This window comes from Meleagris gallopavo, chromosome Z (assembly GCF_000146605.3).
Source record: "Meleagris gallopavo isolate NT-WF06-2002-E0010 breed Aviagen turkey brand Nicholas breeding stock chromosome Z, Turkey_5.1, whole genome shotgun sequence".
In the NCBI taxonomy this organism is placed as follows: domain Eukaryota; kingdom Metazoa; phylum Chordata; class Aves; order Galliformes; family Phasianidae; genus Meleagris; species Meleagris gallopavo.
In genome coordinates, this window is record NC_015041.2 from 27,728,415 (window position 1) to 27,743,130 (window position 14,716).

Genomic DNA, 14,716 nt, shown 5'->3' on the forward strand with positions numbered 1-14,716 from the left:
AACAAGCCCAACTGCCTCAACTTTTCATCATAGAAAAGGTGTTCCAGAATTTTGGTAATCTTTGAGGCCCTCCTAGAGTATTTCACATCAGGAATTATCATGTCTACAGTCTGTTCTTATGATCTTGGAAATGCTATGTGCACACAGTGAGTGCTAGAGCTATAGGTCTAACTAATACCTCTCCAAATATATCTCATTTACAAAAAAAAAATCTTTCATATCAGAGAATTAGAAAATGTACTTGCTTTGCGTGTATCCCTCTGTGATTATGCTAAAACTTCAGTTTCTATCTGAAGTGTCAAAATTGTGTTGTATGTTATTCAATGAAGAGCGTATTTACTGAAGTGACACTTCTATCCCTGTCAATAACAAAATTTTGATTTTGCTTCAATTCCTGTTGGGCTGTGTTTGGTGCTGGGCTTGGGCTGAAAGCATCCTCATATGCCTTGTTCTCTTCCGGGTGGCAGCAGGTAGCTATTAGATCTTGTCGTGTTAGCCTCTTGGGAGACCCCATTTCACACTGCACCATGACAAATAAACGGCAAAGTTAAGTCACAGGAGTATGTTTTATATAACATTCAACATCTTTTTAAAGCTTTTCAGAGGATGATATACAGTGTAACTTTCCTTCAAATAAGGTCAACGTGTTTTTGAGCTGCCAGCAAGTTGAAGGAAGTGATCCTCTCTACTTAGCTCTGGTGAGGCCACTCCTGGAATATTGTGTCCACTTCTGAAGACCTGGTACAAGATAGAGAACACTGGAGAAAGTGCAGTGAACAGACACTAAAATGATTAAGGGATTGAAGCTTCTCTCCTATAATGAAAGACTGAGAGAGCTCAAGCTATTCAACTTGGAAAAGAGAAAGTTCAGGAGTGTGTGAAATAGAGATATATGTATCTAATATAAATACCTGAAGAGTACAGAGAGAACAGAGCCAGGCTCTTTTCTGTGATGCCCAGTGCAAGGACAAAAGAATGAACATCAAAAAATGTTTTTTTACTGTGTGGGTGACTGAAAGCTAGAAAACATTATTCCTTCCTACGTGCAGTGACGTGATCAGGATCTCCTGTAGGAGGGAAACTACTATCCTTACTGACCACAGCCTTTTATTTATTTATTTTTATAACAGTGGGTATAGAGGGATAGAAGAGAGCATAATTTCTTAAGGTGTGTCTGTTTTGGGATATATTCTGAAAAAGCACAACTGCACTGTGAGAACACTGCAATATTAAGTCAGTCAACTGCTTAACTTCCCCTTAGCATGCATTTTAACATATCAGTTAGAGTAGGATTTCCTGTTCAGGATTAAAAAAATAAAAAAATAATAATTAAAAAAAAAAAATCTTGAGATAAGTATCCTCTTGGTTTGATTTGGAAGATGGAAGATTTTCTTCTTACAATATATAGCATCCACATAATCCAGTTTGTTGTCTGTGAGAACAATATTCTTAGATACTCCTTGAACTTAAATCAAAATGAAGTATGCAAGCAGTTAAGTAATTCCACTAAAGGAAATGATAATGCTTCTTGTTCATTTCATCTAGGGTAATTTAACTGTTAATAATAAAAAAGAATGTTGATTCAGTGAACTCAGTGACTTCTCTCATAATAATATGTCCTCAGCAATTTAGTAAGCAGATATATTAATAAATCATATTTTTTCTTCTTTAATACAGACATTGAGTACAAATTCAGTATGACTTTGAAGGTGATGCTTACAGTAATAGATCATTTTTTCATAAAACAGAAAATAAGTACAATGTTTTGACTATGCTTAGATTTTAAACAAAGAAGCCTGTACTATGTTGCAGGAAATTGGATCTTAGATTGTTCGCCTTAGGCTTTCATACAATGTATAAAACCTATGTCTTATTCAATAAAATCTCAACCTTCTGTGTTGAACATAATGTTTTTAAATTGTTTCACTTCTGAACGCATTACATTACCAGTAATAAAGAGATCAAAACTGAGTTACTCCTGAAGCAATTCATATGTAATTCTGCTTGTTAGCTACAGCTCAAATCTGTTTCAGTATATAAAACTAAATAATCAAATATTCCTTGGGTCTTAGTCTCAAAGCACTTTATACTCAGAAAATGTAGGATTTGCTCAAATCTTCATCATAAATCAGGATTACTGTGCAATTTCATTTTCCTCACATTATAAAATCATTGTCAGAATCCTACAATGTACCTACAGAATAGTAGCACTGAAATGTAAATTGAGGTTAACAAGGATTTACTAAACATAATTGCATTGTTTATTTTATCAGAACCCCCCTTAGACCTTCCAGAATCCTGTCACTCAAAATGATTAATTTAGAAAAATAAGTAAGTAAATAAATAACCTCACAGCTTTCAGTATTTTCTTCTCCATCAGAAATACCAGGGAAGCAGTGACTTTCTATTCATGATCACTGAAAATGGCATTGGGCAAGTTGTATCAGCAGACATATGTAAGTCAATGGGCCTAATGGGATTCACCCTAGAATACTGAGGAGGTGGATGGTGGATATCACAACTGGACCCCTCTCAAAACCTCTGCAAAAGTCTTGAGATTATAGAGAGCCTCCTGTTAATTTGAAGTTAGACAGTGTTACATATAACTACAAAAAAGAGCATGAAAGAGGACCCAGAAAACTAGAAACCTATCAGATTAGTCTCCAGCCCTGGAAAAGTTTTGGAGAAAAATATCCAAGAGGATACTGAAACACAGTTATGTGAAAAAACGAATGTCAGACACAGTCAGCATCAGTTCAAGAAGTGTCAGGCTGTTTCATAGGCTTCAGTGAGACAATGTGAGTGGCTCATAGGGTGGTGGGATGGATAAGTAGAGGCTTTGAGGAGATATCGTTAGGGAAAGAGAGGAAGGGGGCTAGAGAAAGTTTTGACTGCATGGAACTTAGTTCTGTTGATGGAGGAGTTGAGTTCTTCTGAGAACCAGTGAGAAAAAAGCCCAACATTGGAAATACTGTGGTTGGAGTAAGTTATAGACACCCAAACAGGAAGAAGCAGCAGATTAAATATCCTATAAGTGCTATGATAACTAGCACTTATTCTCATGGGAAACAACTTCCCAGACATCTTCTGGAAATATAATGCAGAAGAAAAGAAATAGACTAGGAGATTCCTGTAATTGTGGAGGTCAGCATCCCGACAGATGTGGTGGAGGAACTCACCAAGAAGCTGCTCCACTTGATCTTTCTTTATTAACAGGGAAAGTCTTCTGGTTGACATGGTGGTTCAAAGCAGTCTTGGATACATCAATCACAAAATGACAGAGTTCTTGATCCTTGAGGAAGTAAAGAGGGCAGTTAACCGCACTGCTGTATTGGATTTTCAGAGCCTTGAATTTAGCCTGTTTAGGAATCTGATTAACAGAGTTGTTAGGCAGTTCCAAAGGGCAAAGGAGTCCTGAACAGGAAAAAGGAAGACTGGATATTCTTGAAGAACTAAATCTTAAAGGTACAAGAGCAATCTGTCCCTATATGCAGCAAAAGAGAAGCTGGCAGAGAAGGCCATACTGGATGAACTCAGGAAGAAATATCTATACTTTGGAAGAAGTTGTAGACAACTCAGGAGAAGTACAAAGATTTTGTGAGGTTATGCAGAGAGAAAATTAGGACTTAGATAATGAAAGGCTGCTATTAGGTTTTCCCAGAGCCTCCTCTTCCCAAGGCTGAACAGTCCTAATTCTTTCAGCCTGTCCTAATATGGAAGGTGTTCCATCCCTTGGATCATTTTTGTGGCCCTCTTCTAGACATACCCAAATGGTTTATATCTCTTGTATACTGAGGACTCCACATCTGTGCACAGTACTCCAGATGAGATCTCATCAGCACTGACTAGAAAAGCAAGGTCACCTGCTTCAACGTGCTGACCAAGCTTCTTTTGATGCAGTCCAGGGTACGTTTGGCTTTCTGTCAGGGCTGTGCTCTATCCTTTCAACTCCCAAATTGTATTAATTGTGATGATTGCCATGATACTGATGCAAGATCTTGCACTTGTATCCTCAAGATTCTACCAGCACATGGTTGCTACAGCTTTTTAATGATCACATCTGCATTGATAAGCATCAAGTCCAACACTGCTGCTCCTCTGATTGGTTTGTCTAATACTTGAACCAAGAAACTCTCTTCAGAGCACGCGGGAGTCTCATGTATTGCTTACAACCTGTTGTGTTTTCCTGTCAAAAATCTGTGTGATTGAAATGCTATATCAGGATGAGAGCCTGTGAGTGAAATTCTTCTTGTAGCTGAGACAAGAAGACCTTGTCAACAGGGTCCCCTTCACTGAGTGGCTTGTAGGACATAACAACCACCAGATGTATTGTATTCATCTGTTCCTTTATTTTTATCCACAAGGTCTTGACTTTCTTATGGCTGTTTCTTGCAGATAGCTCTTGGTAATCTATCCGTTTCTTAACATAGACATTCTCATCTGCCCCTTCTTCCATATCCATCTCTTAAAAAAATTTTGTGGTCCTCAACTGCATCATCCCACCACATTTCTGAGACAGCAATTAGATCATAGTATCCTAATTGCACTATGATTTCCAACTCCTCCTGCATTTTCTACCTAGACTTCAGCAAAGACTTTGACATTGTCTCCCACAGTATTCTCCTGGAGAAGCTGGCAGCCCATGGCTTGGACAGAGATATTATTTGCTGGGTAAGGAACTGACTGGAGGGCTGGGCCCAAAGGGTGGTGGTGAATGGAATTAAACCCAACTGGTGACCAGTCATGAGTGGTACTCCGCAAGAGTCAGTACTGGGGCCAGCCCTGTTTAATATCATAGATTCATAGAATGATTTGGATTTGAAGGGACCTTTGAGATCATGTAGTAATAATATCTTTATCAGTGACTCAGATGAGGAGATTGTATGTACCTTCAATAAGTTTGTTGATTTGGGAGGAAGTGAAGTGGGAGGAAGCATTTGGTTGCCGGGAGTAGAAAGGCCCTACAGAGCAATCTGGATAGGCTGGATCAATGAGCTGAGACCAGTGGGATGAAGTTCAACAAGACCATGTGCCAGACCATGAAGTTCAACAGGACCATTGTGCACTTTGGTCACAACCCAGGCTACAGGCTTGGGGCAGAGCATCTGGAAGACTGTGTGGAGGAGACAGACCTAGGGTTGCTGTTTGACAGTTGGCTGAATGTGAGCCAGCTGTACAGCCAGGCAGCCAAGAAGGCCAGTGTCATGCTCGTTTGTCTCAGAAACAGTGAAGCCAGCAGGAGCTCAGTGGTGATTATCTCCCTGTACCCAGCTCTGGTGAGTCTGCCTTGAATACTTTGTTCAGTCTCGTGTCCCTCACTACAAGAAAGACATCAAAGCCCTGGAGTATGTCCAGAGAGGGTAACAAAACTGGTGGGGCATCTGGAGCACATCTAATGAGGAGTGGCTGAAGGAACTGGGATTGTTTGTTCTGGAGAAGAGTAGGGTCAGAGGAGACAATATAGCTTTCTACAACTACCTGAAAGGAGATGGTGGTGAGGCGATCAACTTCACTTCAGGAAGTGTGTAAACAAAACTCCCTGAGAAATTGTCCTCAAGAACAAGGAAGTAAAACAGAGCTGTCAGTTCTTTAAGGAAGCTTTTCTTAGGGCGCAAGAGTTCTCCATCTCCAGGGGTAGAAGGTCATGAAAGAAAGGCAAAATTTATCATGTCTGAACTGGGATCTTGTACTCAAACTGGAGAGCAAGAAGAAAATACATTTGTTGTGGAAGCTTGTAGAGGTAGCCTGGGAGGAGTATAGGGATGCTGCTAGGCTGTGTAGTGATGAGGTCAGGAAGGTCAGGACCTAACTGGAATTGGCAAGAGGTGCAAAGAAGAATAGGAAAAGCTTCTACAGGTACATTTACCATAAAATGAAAATCTATGAAGATCTTCATCCCTTTGAGAAAACCACAGGTGGGCTGGTAACAATGGACAAGGTGAAGACTGAGGTAATCAACAATTGTACAACTGTTAGCCTCAGTCTTCATTTGCAATTGTTCTTCACACATACCTCAACTGGGTGAGTCAAAAGGTGGAGACTAGAGGAGTATTGTCCCTCCTCCTGTAAGCAAATATTAGGTTCACAACCATCTGAAGAACCTGAACATCCATAAGTCAGTATCTCAGAGTCCTGAGGGAATTGGTTAATATAGTCACCAAGCCACTCTCAAAGACAACTGAAAAGTCATGGCAGTCCAGTGACTGGAAAAAAGGCAGTGTCACAACCATTTTTAGTAGAGCAGAAAGAACAAACCAGGGAACTACCAAATTGTCAGCCTGACCTCTGCGCTAGGGATGATCTTAGGAAAGATCTTCCTGGAAGCTATGTTAAGTTACATGGGCTAGTGGGAGGTAATACGGGACAACCAGCATTGTTGCCATGGTGATCGAAGGCAAGCTCTGCCTGACGAAACCAGTGGCTTTGGATGATGGTGTATCTGTGTCAGTAGACAAAGGAAGAGACAAACACACCATCCATCTGGACTTCAGGCCTTTGGCATGGGCATGTCCTCCACAAAATCCTTCTCTCCAGATTGGAAAGACATGCATTTAATGGGTGGAATGTCTAATGAATGAAGAACTGCTTTCAAGATAATTCCAAAGAAGAGTGGTCAATGGTTTGGATATCAGTGATGAGTGGAGCCTCTCAGGTGTCCAGAGAGACATAGACAGCTCAACCAGAGGCCCAGGCGAACATCATGAGGTTCAACAAAGCCATGTTCAAGGTCTTGCACCTGGGTGTTGACAAATCCCAATATCAACACAATTGAGCACAGTGCTGCCCGAAAGGGTACTGGTGGATAGCAAGCTGGACATGAACAGGCAGTGTGCTCTCACAGCCCAAAAAGCATCAAAAGGTTGAGGGAGGATGACTCCACCCCTCTATTGTGTGCTGATGAGGCTTCATCTGTAGTTCTACATCCAGCTTTGGAGTCCTCAGTGCAGGAGAGATGTAGACCTTTCAGTGCATGCCCAGAGAAGGGCCACAAAACTGATCCAAGAGATGGAATGCCTCCCATATTAGTACAGGCTGAGAGAATCAGGGCTGTTCAGCTAGGAAAAGAGGAGGCTCCAGGAAGACCTTGTAGCAACATTTCAGTATCTGAAGGGACACTGTAAGAAAGCAGACAGATTTCTTTAGTAAGATCTACTGTGGTACAATAAAGGGAAGTGTTTTTTAACAAAAACAGGAGAGATTTAGATTGGATATAAGAACTTTTACTTATTTTATTTTATTTATTTTATTTTACTTATTTATTTTATGATGAGGGTAGGGAAGAACTTGAATAGGCTGCCCTGAGAGGGAGTAGATGATCCAACCCTGCAGACATTCAAGATAGTCTGGATGGGACTCTGAACACCCTGATCTAGTTGTAGATGTCCCTGTTCATTGCAGGGGAGTTGGACTCGGTGACCTTTAGTGATCCTTTCTAACTCAAAAAATAACAAGCATACCAAGTGACTACTGGAACACATAGAAGATAACTTCCTTACATAGATGACAGGGATGTCAATGAAATGAATTGCACTGATGTTTCTGTTGCTTACCAACAGAGAAGATCTCACTGGAGAGGTCAAAGTTGGAGGTAATGTGGGCTGTGGTGACCATGCCCTGGTAGAATTCTCAATCTTAAAGTGTATAGGAAAGATAAAATGTAGAGCGATGACCCTAAACTACAGAAGGATAAACATTCATCTCTTTAGGGCCATAGCGCTTTGAATCCTTTGGGAAATTGTGCTCAGAGATAAAGGAGTAAATACGAGTTGAGAGACGTTTAAAGATATTTTTCTTAAGGCATGAGGGTTCTCAATCCTCACATGCAAGAAGTGAAGGCAGGAAACTTGTCTAAGTCAAGAACTCTTGTACTGGGGCCACTCATATTTAACATCTTTACCAGTAATGTTGATTAGGGGATTTAATGCATTTAGTGATGTGGTGCTCAGGGACATGGTTTAGCAGTGGGTTTTTAGAATTAGGGTAGTATGGTTAGGTTGTGGTTGGACTTGATGAACTTGAAGGTCTTTTCCAACCTGAGCAAGTCTATGATTCTGTGATTCTATGGATGGGGATCTGCCAATCTGGTCTAGTACCATATCTGGAATTTGGCAGCTCTACGTGTGGCAGGGAACTTGGAGCATGATGATCCTTGCATTCCCTTTCAACCCAAGCTATTTTGTGATTCTATGATTCTGTGATTCTGTGATTCTATGATTCTATGATGCTGAGTGATGTATTTGACATAGCATAATGAAGAGACATCATCCAGATGGACTTAGACAGTCTTGAAAATGTGAAAACCTAATGAGTTTTATCAATGCCAGGATGTTGCACTTGGGTCAAGGCAACCCTAGATATGAATACAGATGGGAGAACAATTCACTGAGAGCAACCCCTACTTAGACAGACGTGGGAGTCCTAATGGATGAAAACATGACATGAGCCAGCAGTGTGTGTTTGCAGCCTGGAAGGCCAAAGTTATTCTGTGCTGCAACAAAAGAGGGGTGGCCAGCAGGAGAGAGAGATGACTATCCCTCTCTAATCTGCCCTTGTTAGGCCCCACCTAGAGTATGATAATCAGGCCTGGGGTCTGTAGCACAAGAAAGATGAGGATCTGTTGGAGCAGGTCCAGAAAAGTGCAATGAAGAATATCAAAGGGCTGGAACACCTCTCCTATGAAGAAAGATTGACGGAATTTGACTTGTTTAGCTTCGAGAAGAGAAGGCTCCAGGTAGACCTCATTCTGGCCTTCCAGTACTGAAAGGGAAATAATAATCAGGTGGAAGACTGACTTTTTACATAGTTTGAGGCTGACAGGACAAGGAGAAATGGCTTTAAACTGAAAGAAGAGATTTAGGTTTGATGTTAGGAAGAAATTCTTTTCTCAGAGGATGGTGAGGCACCGGAACAGAATGCCCAGAGGAATTGTGGATGCCTTTTTTGGATGTGTTCAAGGTCAGCCTGGATGGAGTTTTGGCAACGTGATATATGGAAATCATCCCTTCCTTGAATAAGGATTGGAACTAGATTTTTAAGATTCCTCTCAATCCACAGAAGTACATATTCCCAGGCAGGCTGGTTTAGGTGGCCTTACTTGGGTGCTAAGATTGTATCACATGACCAACAGAGATCCTTTCCAATATCAGCCATTCTGTGACTCTGTGACTCTGTGAGATAGCATGTCCAGAAATGTACAAAAGAGTTAGATATCATCTCTAATACTTTTCCTCCTCACAAAACATAAGTGGCTATAGTCCTGTAAAATTATATATTTTTTCTACATCTTTCTCAAAAAAGACACTAATTAAGAACATTTTCAGAGCTGTATGTGAAATCTATAGATACAGCACACCCATTTTAGAAAACAGTTTTTGTGGTTTTGTATCCTACTTGCTGATTACTCTCTTAAACAGGATCATAATGTAAATAAACAGAAACCAGGAGGGCAAGATTAGTTCAAAGTTATTATATGTTATATTTATGAATTATTATCTCAATGAATTACAGCAAAGTGACATGTCAGCCAACCTCTGCAGGGAAATCTATCTATTTTTGTCACTATAAAGCTTGGTTATGAATATGAAGGATATTACTAATTGGTTAATTTCATTCCTGGAAGAGGTGAGTGTTATTTATTTATTATTTTACGAACACAGACCAGGTTAGGATCATGTATTTTATCTGTATTTCCCACAGCTTTTTTGGATATCTGAGGAGTGCCACTGACATTTCTTATCACTGAGAGTCACAACAAACAGCTTTATCAAGGTGTACTCTTTTGAGCTATAAAGAAAATATTTTGATCCAAATTTCACTAGCCATTTTGAGTTGAGGCTCTGTACAATAACATATATGATAGTAAAGTAAAGGAGTTTTCTTCTGGATATGAGTTTCCTTGCATTTATAGATCTCATTTGATGCTTTATTTCATACTTACAATGCACCTTATATTTTAATTCTCCTGGGTGTGCCATTTTGTTTGGAATTAATTGGATCTCAAGATGTTTTTATCTAAGAAAAAAGAGAAAACAAAACCAAAACCAAACAAAATAAATCTTCCAGTTCCTATATACTGAAACCAGGATTATTTATTACTTTTTTTGGAATATTCCACTTTCATGGAAAGCTACTATAATATATCAAATGTTATTGCTACTTATTGTCTGAGGCTGGTAATCAAATCAACATGAGACTACCAACATCACTTTGTGGACAATTTTTGTATTTGAAAGCATTTCTTTGGAGCTATTTGCCTTTGAAAGGGAGTGTTCAGGAGTGTTAATTGACTGAAGAGTTGGCCTGGGGACAAATAACTCCAGCTTCGTAATGGGAGACTGGGAGATGATACCATCGTATCCTGTGAAGATGGGATACAAGCTTTTGCCTGCTTCTTCTTATTGGCTGACTTTAATTTGCCAGGCCTAGAAAATAGAAAGAAAGGAGATCCTGCTGAGATCCCATAGCCAGAAGCTGTCACTCCAGAAAGAGCAGACTCTACCACTTTGGACTTATATAAATAAGTTTGTACTGCCACTGTTAGTAATCTTCCACTGAGCAACACCACCTGCGATGACCCATCACTACTAAGATCAGGATCCAACACCAAGACATTGCTGGATCTAGGAGTGGTGAACCACTTTGCTTTGCTATCTGTCTGTCTCTCTTTTCCCATTTCCTATCTTTTCTCTTTATCTTCCTTTATTCTTTTACTCTTTGTAGTAGCCATTGTCTAAAATTTTCTTACCTGTAACGCTCATAATTAGCCAACTAGGTAATTTTACTTCCAAGTAGTTGTTATGAGTTATTAAGAAAGCTCTCAATAAATTAATGTGAATTATTCCTCTGAGTCTTGGATGACTCCATCATGGTAGAAATCCCTTGCAGACTACGGAGGTGTGACTAAGAAGATAGAAAAATATTCACCTCCGTCGAAACCCACTGAGTGGTATGAGACCCTTATGTTAAAAGAAATTTCTTGGTTACAATTATGATGTACTTCAGATTCAAATCACTGCCTGTTTATTACAATAAATCAGTTTCACACGTGAATACATTTTTAATTTGTTGCTTTTCTTCTGAGGTTCACAAGTGAATAAAATAGTCAATAAAATTGTCCAGTGGATTCAGATTAAAACAGCAACAAAACTAATTTTTCTTGGCCTTATAAGTTGAGAAAAATAAATAAATAAATAAAGATTATGGGATTATTATTATTATTATTATTATTATTTTGCTTGTAAAATTTCAGCTTTGGCAATAGGATATTTTCCATTGCACAGCAATTTATTGAAAGAGTCTGTATTCATGGAAGTAACAAAGTCATTCTTTCTGGTGAATGGAAATATTCTTCAGCATGAAGGAACTCATTATCTTGGAGTCCAAGATAATGAGTCTTCAAAGAAATGGAGATGCTTGATGCAAAATAACTTCATGTGCTATATTTCCTTTCAAGATCCAGGTTATTGGTTAAAGAAATCATACTGCTAAACTGAATAATTTTTTAATAAGATAGACGATCAAAACATGGCGGAAGAACTTAGCAAGATCAGAACAAGATGGAATATCAGAACATGAAACTTTCAAGGAAAAGTTTTCTCAGAAACAACTTGTCATCATGTTGAAATATTTTATAAGAAAGGAAAATCCAGAGTACAGATTAAAAAATACTCATCTGCATGCTTTAAATTTCAGTGTCCTTGAAGACAGCTATGCTGTATTTTCATGTTTCCTATGAATACATTCAGTAGCTCAGTCTTCCATCATTTGTGTAGGCTGCCTTCCAGATTAGAACATGTGCGAAAGCACACTGCCTAAGCTTCATGCTAGTCAGAGACTTTAGCCAAAAGCCTGCAACTGATAAATGGGAACAAGACCAAAAAATTCTTGGCTTTTGATACTTGATTATGTCTGGGGGGGAACTAAGCCAAGGAAATCTTCATAGAGATTCCTAGGACAAATATACTAACTGCTTCTAAGTAATGCTCTCAATATACTGCCAGGACATGTTAAAGACTGGTGAATTGAGCTGCCCTTATCTTGAGGAAACATCCATGGACTCTTACAGAAGCTGTATCTAATGGAGAATGTGGATTAATCTCTCACTGATGGTTTGTGAGCAACAGAAAAGGTGACATGGTTAAGGTGCATTGGTAATGCCTTACTGCTTACCGAATAACTTTCATATTTATCACAGTGAATTCAACATAGGCAGAATTTCCTTTTTAAAATGGCAAGAACCATCATCTGCAACAGACTTTTCTGCCTTCCGTATATACGATCTTCTCTATTTAGTTTTTATTACTTTGATCAACCCAGTCTTATAGCAGACTTTAAAAAGATGAAATAAAGGGAAAAATCTGTGTATGCACAAAAAGATTTCATTTTTATCCCCTTCCTCTCCCTTTCCTTCCCTTCTCTTTCCATTCTTTCCCTTCTTTTTCTTTTGGACAGTCCTATTAGCATAAAAAAAATATACTAGTACTGCCATGCTTAGTAAATTCACAGCAAAGAAAAGTATACAAAGGGCTTGGGTCTCATACTGTTACACAAACAAAAGAACGTACTTGAAGAAAGCCCAAAATAATAAGCAGGAGGTGCTAAAGTAAATAAAATAAATTTAAAATTTGTGCTAGAATGTGAAAAGCTGTTTTATATAAAATAATAAACTATTTTTTTCTCATCTGTAACAGAAGACATAAATGTGATATTTCTAAGTCAAAACAAGGGCTATCATTCAGCTCACTGAAATAAAAATGAATCGTTAAGATTTCTACCCATCCGTCTTTAGCTTTTTCTTCTGTATCATCTTTATGATGTGCATTCAGAAGACATTTTCAGGAGACAATTCCAGCTTCACCAGTCACCTTATCCTCTGGTGCAGAGGAAACTGAATGTGCTGCAGTTTCTCTATCATTCTCCTCTGTGTCTCAGAGAAGTTCAGTAGTGATATAGCCAGGATAACCAGGGAAACTGAGTTCACTCAGGCAGGGCATGCAGAGAGGGTAAAGGGCAGCCTACTATCTTCTCTTCTGGGAACACTGCTAATAGATTTCTGATGTGGTAAATATGGCTACAACCCCCCTCAATGGCCATTCTGCTGAGGCAAAAACCCAGACTGGGGGACTGCAACCTCCTCAGGCCAATGTGTGCATCGAAATACACCTTCTGAGGAGTTGAAAGGGCTGTCTGGACCTTCCATTGTGGAGAACTCCAGAAAATGTAAGTCCCCAAGGGCCTGAAGGCGGAAGGGTGTGTTAAGGGTCCAAGTGTGCTCTGCTCAATGACTTACTAAGCAGATAGTCAGATTGCGAGATGAAATTGCCAGGCTGAGTATTCAGGAATCAGACAGGGAGACTGATCGGAAGCATTTTGAACTGATATACTGACTGACAGTCATGTCCTAAGGGGAAGAAACTAAGCCAGCCTCCTCCCTTGAAGAGACCTACCATAGTAACTTTCCTTCTGTAAAGAGGGAAATGCAAGAACTTCATCATATATGGTTTGACACTAAGAGTTTGTTCTATTTGTCTAGTTCTAAACCAAGCCTATTTGAGCTTGATTTGGCCTATCAAAACCGTTATACTTTGCTATTCAAGTGTCTTTTAGTCATAGCTTCTGGCAAGCGAACTTAAATAGAGACCCAGCAAAACTCTTGCTGCATGGATATCAGGTGAGATAAATCTAAGAGCAAAATCTAAGATCAGTTTGTTTCCTGTGCCTACTCATCATTACAGTTTACTTAGAATAACAGTATCAAGAGAAGGGGAAATGAGAGACATATTCATTCATTCATCGCTGACATAAGTATATGTAGAAATTACAGGAAAACACTGTAAAGTGGAAAAAAGCAGAAAATTTCCAATTAACAGCAGCAATAAAAGTAAACACTTCTATTTGTAAAGATTGTAGCAAAGAGGATAATAAAGAAATGTACCTGTAAGAATTTACTGGATTTCAAACAAGAGTCATCACTAAATTGAATATGTTCACTAGCTAGTCTTGGAAGCAATATAACATGATATGTGATAGTACATTCAAGGTCACCTGTTTACTGCTAATGTTACTCACTGAAAATGTCAGATTGAGGTGATTAACACTGTGTGGTAATTTATGGACCTATTTCAAATATGACTTGTATAGGTAATCTATTATATATATATATATATATATTTTTTTTTTTAAACAGATGAGGCAACAAATATTGCCAAAATTTTCATGTATAAAAGTAGTTCATAAGACATAGAGCTACTAAGTTCAAAAAACATTTGTTACATGCAGAAAAGAATTATGAGCAGTATTGTCTTGAATTAGTCCTGACATTTTACTCTAATTAGGTCTAACTTCACATACCAAAGATTATATTTCTTTAATCATATTATTTCTATAACCAATTTAGTAAACCTTTTAACTTTTAGTTCCATTTTCTTTTTCATGCATGAATTACTTAAGTCTATAGTAATGCATGAAATAAATCTTATCTTCCCTGTAGGTTCCTTCTTTAATATACTGATTGCTAAGCGGAGGGTAACTGCTCTACCGAAATTCATTTTTCACTGTTTTACAGGAGAAATGTTATTTACTGTAAAAGGTAATGAAATCCAACAATGCAGCTCTAGGGTAACATTAAACTGACAGATATGCAGTAACAGCATTTTCATTATATGAGCATCAACCCTTTATTTCTTGCAAGAGACATCAACAGAAAAAAAAAAAAATT